General features: G+C 44.0%; 1 pseudogene; it reads left to right on the forward strand.

Moving 5' to 3' along the window:
• Positions 1-5,458: 5,458 nt before the first annotated feature.
• On the forward strand, positions 5,459-6,361 carry LOC136529407 (polyubiquitin 11-like; annotated as a pseudogene).
• Positions 6,362-6,948: the final 587 nt, after the last annotated feature.

The following is a 6,948-nucleotide window of genomic DNA, read 5'->3' on the forward strand; positions in this document are numbered from 1 at the left end:
TCGGCAACATCACAGATTATCGAGTGCCACGGACCGGCACTCGGTAAAGGTGGCCTGTTTGCCGAGTGTCTTGTCGGCGACACTCGACAAAGTGGCCACCTTTGCCGAGTGTCTAAGTCAATGGCGCTCGGCAAAGCGGGTACCTTTGCCGAGTGCTTGACCTTGACACTCGATAAAGCCGCTGTCACGGTGGCGCTCGCCGTCACGGCCACTTTTCTTTGCCAGTGTCAGATTGGCACTCGGCAAAGCCTTTGCCGAGTGCCCGATAAAGTGCACTCGGCAAAGTGGTCTTTGCCGATAAACTATTTACCGAGCGTCCTTTGCCGAGAGGCTTTGTCGAGTGTATATCGACCTTTGCCGAGTGCCTCAGGCACTCGGCAAAGAAGCCGCCTCCGGTAGTGATTACTTATATGTATTTGGTGGTACTCACCGGTTACTTGTGTTGTGACAAACAAACATGTTTATTTGCAACAGAGCAAGTTGTAACATCCCGGAATGTTTTCTGATTGCAAAAACGTGGATTTCAAAAAAATCGTGTGTTTGTTGCTTTGCAGTGAAAACATTTAAGATTTTCTTCCCGTGACCTCTTTTAAAATTCCTAGTAATAAAAATTTGAATGCATTTATTTGCTAGAGAAGGATATGGATATTCACGGAAAAGAAGAATCCAAATGATTCGAGGATCTCCCTCATGGAATGCGATACCTTAGGAAGGAAAACAGCTAACACTACCTAAGGTACACACTAGTCTAACCGAGAGTATCAAGATGATACGAACTCGAAGCCTATCAGTTTGGAGCTTACATGGAATAATAAAGAAGTGTACCCATGTGATGTGGAATAATCTACCAGAGGACATAGCTAGGCACCACCAAGGAGGACAAGATGAACAAGTCAAATGACCAAGAGTATCTGCAGGATACGATGGGTTTCGAACCACAACTCAGGATCAACCAAAATTGGATTAAGGAGAGATATGACGTTATGGAAAAGTAATTTCAACTATGTTGGAAGCATCGACAAGCAATCGGACAAATGTAAGAAGCAGAAGAACCCTGTCAACCCAGTGCAGCTTTAATCTTGAGGACGAGATGCTTCTAGGGGGGGAGTCTGTAACATCCCCGAATGTTTCTGATTGCAAAAATGTGGATTTCAAAAAAAATTGGTGTTTGTTGCTTTGCAGTGAAAACATTAAAGATTATCTTCCCTTTGTCCTAGAATTCCTAGTAATAAAATTTTAGTGCATTTATTTTCATAATAAGGACAAATCTATGTTAGACTGATTTAGAGTTCTTTTGGTTTTGGTTGGTTGTTTGAGTCTGATTTACATTTATTCTAAATTGGAATGTAAATAAATCTAAAGCTAACTCTAACCTAACCTTGGGCCTGATAACTACCCGAGCTAACAGCCTGATAACTATCCAGCTAGCTCTTGATCTCTAACCCAGCCCAAGCCTCTCTGTCTCTAATGCTTTCTTTCATCTCCCGTGAAGCCCAGCTCGGCCTTGACCAATCGAATCGACCCAAACCCTTTGCCTGCTGGCGCTCACGCCCCTGGCTACGTGGCCAGCACCGTGCTCAAGTGTCTCTCTCCCCTCCCATGGCCGTGATACTCGAGTGTTTGCTGTGGGAGTTGATGCAGAATCCAAATTGGTAGTTGCATGATATGCATATACGGATACGGAAGATCAATACTTCAATAGTTCAATGGTGATATTTCGTGTTTGTATAACAAAAGTAATACTGCCAGTTGCTTTTTCGCAAAGATACCTGTACAGTGAGTGTTTGAGCTGCAACACTAATATGGGCTGTCGTAGCCCAAGCGGGGGCCCTGGAAAGCCCATCACGCAACTGGTTCCAGTCGATAGGCTGCGGCCTGCGCAGCAGGGCGGGCGGACCATGGACGCCGCGACGGGCCGATGGCCTCTCGCTCACGTGTGATTCCATATTTTCCATTGCCGTGACCGTGAGCCGTGACGTCACCGGGACCCCACCAGGTGGGCACGGCGATTTTTTAATTTTTAACACTTTTTTAAACTAATTTCAAATCTAATACTCTTTTATCTTTTTTCCAAAACTAACACTTTTGCCCGCGCCTATTTTCCTACGCGGCGAAACGCCTGTGCCGCACCATGTATGGTGGCGTGGCGAGAGGGATGACGTGGCGACGACCGGGGCGCTGACTGGTGACGTGGCAGGGTCTGCCGCGCCCCGATCTTGGCGCGGCAGAGCCGACTAAAGGCCCGCGGCCCAGTCCCCCATGCCACGCCCTGCCCACCCGCCTGCCCGCATGCACCCGTCCGCCTACCCGTCGCGCGTGCCCGCCGCCACGCTTGCGCCGCGCCCACCGCTCACAAGAGCATTATCATTGCCTAGCGCATGATCGTCCGTGTAGCCCACACGGCGCACTCGACAGATGTACCACACGGCCCACACGACGCAGTCAACTAATCAGGAGATGGTTATACCATAGATTATATTGTTCAGCACTCAACAGAGTAAACTGTACCACTTTGTTCCCTTATCTAACAAAACAGAGTAAGATGTACCCTTGCCAAGCATAAAAAGCTTTAATATCACTACTACAAAAGTTGGCACCAACGGCTGACACACATGACCATAAGCGACTCTTATCAAACCCAAAAGCACAAGTCAAAACAGCAGCAGAAAGCACTTCCCAAATCTCACTCTTTGCGAATGATACGCACATTCATCTTGTACATCTTGGTCTTCAGTGGGTCAAAGAGGTAGATATCTCCCAGCTGCAAATTGTTGTCACGTGCAAACCGTGCCCACCCTTTGGAAAAGCCTTTTAACTTTGCGTTGAACTTTTGGAACTTGAATGCGGCAAACCACTTCCCAACTCTTGCCATGACACTGAAGAATCAACACTCTGCTCTTCAATGGAAGACATACATTTAAGTATTTTCTGGAGAATTCCCGGTCATACGATGAAACACTAAATTGATTCCTGATGCAAAACAGCTAGCAACTAAAGAGTCAAAGAGTTGGTATAACTTGATTAATTCAATTTCATTACTTGAATCTTTTTTATATTAATGCTGCCAATATCTTGTAAAATCAGTAAATATATTTTTCTATCCCATGGTGCAGAAAGATTGCTCTAAAATAAAATTGCCAAAATAGTAATGTAAGTGATGCTATTCCATTCATGGCTACCAACATAGATCTTTACATTGATCAGTAATCTTGCCATGGTCATCTGTGTGACCATTCCGGTGGTAATTCACTTCCCTCTCCTTGCATCCCTTGAAAGGTTTTCTCATCTTGGTAACGTACCTGCATAAAAAAACTTTGCTTTTTACCGTTTCTTTGTGCTATGACCTGTCCGATTTCCTCCCATCCTCCCCCTTTTAACAATTCGATATTCTATTCTTTAAGAAACTTAAATGCATTAGAGGGAAAAACAAACTACATGAACGATCGTCTCACACAGAGAAAGAGAGATTAGTAAAAAAATGGAACTAACAAGGGGGTAGCTAGGTTAGGAAGAAACAAAAGCACGAAACTCTAATGATGTATAGGTTAAAGGAATTTCCTCGACTATCTAAATAAAAGAAATCGATAGAAATCACCAGAGGACAAGGAGAGTTTATAATGATTTGCGCAGAAACGTTTTCTACAGGAGAGGAGAAGAACAGGATGACCTTCTGCCCGTTCCTCTTCGGAGACAGAGACGAAGAATGGGAGAGCTTTTATTGGATATATATGACCTATATAGATGGAATGTATCATTAACTGCTATTTTTCTCTTCTGGTGAAGCCACATCATCACTAATTTTTCAGCCATCCGATCTTAAGTAACTGTGTTGATCCTAGCCATCCGTCCTCTCAATCCCACTAACACTTTGTTTAATTGCTTTTGTCGTACCATTAAAACTTGCTCTCAATAAACATGAAAGGTTTGCGTTTCATCTCCCAATAATCAATGTATTTGAATGCACGCTCTCTATCATATATACTTATGTCCTTTCTCATTCCACTACATAATACTATATATGCATGAAGAGATAGAACATTGAGTGAGTGACTTAGTGGGAAATGACGTGGACACCTTGCATGAAGAGAAAAATTATCTAGTGAGGTTTAGCTTTATATAAGAGTATTATAGATACAGTACTCCACACCAAAGGAATGGGCACAAGCCTTATTAATGTTGCGTCCAGGTCCTGCCACGTCGTGAGCCTTGGCGCGTCAATGTCGCGCCAAGATTGGTGGCGCGGCAGACCTTGCCACGTCACCGGTCAGCGCCTCGGTCGTCGCCACATCATCCCTATGGTCGTGCCACCATGTATGGCGCGGCACAGGCGTTTCGCCGCGTCAGGGAAATAGGTGCAGGCAAAAGTGTTAGTTTTGAAAAAAAACAGTGTTAGATTTAAAATTAGTTTACAAAAAGTGTTAAAAATAAAAAAACGGCACGGCAACCCTCTATTCCCTCACTATAAAGTCCACCTCCGGCTTCCCTCAGATTTCATCAACCCAATCTCCCTCAATCCCAATCGCGAAGTCACACCGTGCCACCGTCGCCGCCACGAAAGCAAACTAAGCAAGGCTCCCGATCTTCTCGTCAAGGTATGTGCCCCCCTGCCCGATTCATCCCCCTAATCTCTCGGTCTATGATGTGGTCGTGTATGTATGGCCGAATCTCTATTGCGCCTTCCATACGAAGATCCATATAAATTGCTCGCATGGTATGCGATGTTTGATCGAGTTAATTCTTTCATGCTGAGTTTGGTTTTGGCTTATTGTCGTGCTTATAGGCCGTGGTGTTTCTGTTCTGGAACGGAATTTTGTAGATATCATAGAGTTAGGGTTCCATTCAAGAGATTCATTAGTGTATTATATCAAAATTAAGAGGGATCATTTCTATCATGATGCCTTGAGTGCCTGCCATAGTGTCCTGCTGCCCCTAACACAATCCTGTAGGTATTGTTTGGTTTAATTTCAATCTGTTGATTAGCTTATGCTCAAATTAAGATGGTTTTTGCTTAAAAATTTAAGATCTTTATTACTTCAAAGAAATCAAGATGAATCTTGCCTTGAATCTTCCCTGCCTATTTTACCTTAGATCAATCCGTTTCTGATCACCTTAATCAAAAGGATATGTATAAGTTTTGGAAGTACTGCTAAACTTATTTCTTGTCGATACACTTGCCACTTTTTATGATTATAAATGTTCAATCCCGTCTCTATATTTTCTGCTGTGTATGTTGAGTTGTTATCTAAATTAGAAATGTAACTAGCATATTGGCAGTTGGTATGCATGAGGTGTTGTTTGTTCTAATTCTCGTGGTTCATATATATAATCTATATGTTTGTGTTTTTTGTTTGTTGGTACCTCTGTTTCCTAGATGAGATTTGAATCATTCTTTTCTAAGCACTAGGTTTTCCTGCGCAAATCTCTTTATGGTAGCTTACCATGTGATTTGTCTCTGCAGATGCAGATCTTTGTGAAGACCCTCACTGGCAAGACCATCACCCTCGAGGTGGAGTCCTCGGACACAATTGACAATGTCAAGGCAAAGATCCAAGACAAGGAGGGAATCCCGCAGGATCAGCAGCGCCTGATCTTTGTAGGCAAGCAGCTCGAGGATGGGCGGACACTCGCTGACTATAACATCCAGAAGGAGTCCACCCTCCACCTTGTTCTCAGGCTCAGGGGTGGGATGCAGATCTTGTGAAGACCTTGACTAGAAAGACCATCACATTGGAGGTCAAGTCCTCAGACATGATTGACAATGTGAAGGCCAAGATTCAAGATAAGGAGGGCATTCCCTCAGACCAGCAGCGCCTCATCTTTGCCAGGAAGCAGCTCGAGGATGGCCACACCTTGGCTGACTACAACATTCAAAAGAGTCCACCCTTCACCTTGTGCTCAGGCTAAGGGGAGGCATGCAGATCTTTGTCAAGACTCTAACTAGGAAGACCATCACACTTGAAGTTGAGTCTTCTGATACGATCGATAACGTAAAGGCAAAAATTCAAGACGAGGGCAGACCAGCAGCGCCTCATCTTTGTTGGAAAGCAACTTGAGGATGGCTGCACTCTTGCTGACTACAACATTCAGAAGGAGTCCACCCTTCACTTGGTGCTCCGCCTCCGTGGTGGTATGCAGATTTTTGTGAAGACAATGACTGGCAAGACCATCACCCTGGAGGTCGAGTCTTCTGACATGATCGACAATGTGAAGGCAAAGATCCAGGATAAGGAGGGCATCCCACTAGACCACACGCCTGATATTTGCTGGTAAGTAGCTTGAGGATGGCCACACCCTGGCGGACTACAACATCCAGAAGGAGTCTACGTTCCACCTTGTTCTGCGCCTCCGTGGTGGGCAGTAAGGGTCTGGGCGGGTTTGGGTACTGAGTTTAGTTTGTCATGTCCAATGTGAGGTCAAGTCGCTTGTGTTCAAGTTTCTGCTATGATCGAGTCCCATAGCATTCCAGAAAACATATGCTGCCTTGTTGTGGCAGCTTCAAAGTAAACATGGTTTTATTTTGGGGTACATATTTGTTTCTGTCATTTTGTGTTTTATATCTGATCTGCTGATCTAACTGTGTTCATGGATTGTGTGTGTGTGTATGCTGAGTGACAAAGGTTATCTGTCATACGACAGGTAACACCAGAAATATGACCTTCAGGAAGTATGAAATGGACACAAGAATTCCACTTAGATGAATACTCTGTTTGAAATTAGTACCAATGCAAGCCATGTTTATGTAATATATTGGTTGATGAGTAAGCCATTAGATTTTGAGAAACTATGGATGCACATCTGTATCTGAATCTCAGTGCAACTATATACATGTAAAGAAAAAAGTCTCCTTCAATGAGTAGTTCTTAGGCTGATTTCCTGTATTCGCTCTATGTTTCTGAACTTAATATGTTATATGATTGTCTAAATCCTAGTCCTCATGCCCTACCTTGG

Source organism: Miscanthus floridulus, chromosome 19, assembly GCF_019320115.1.
Source record: "Miscanthus floridulus cultivar M001 chromosome 19, ASM1932011v1, whole genome shotgun sequence".
Lineage (NCBI taxonomy): Eukaryota > Viridiplantae > Streptophyta > Magnoliopsida > Poales > Poaceae > Miscanthus > Miscanthus floridulus.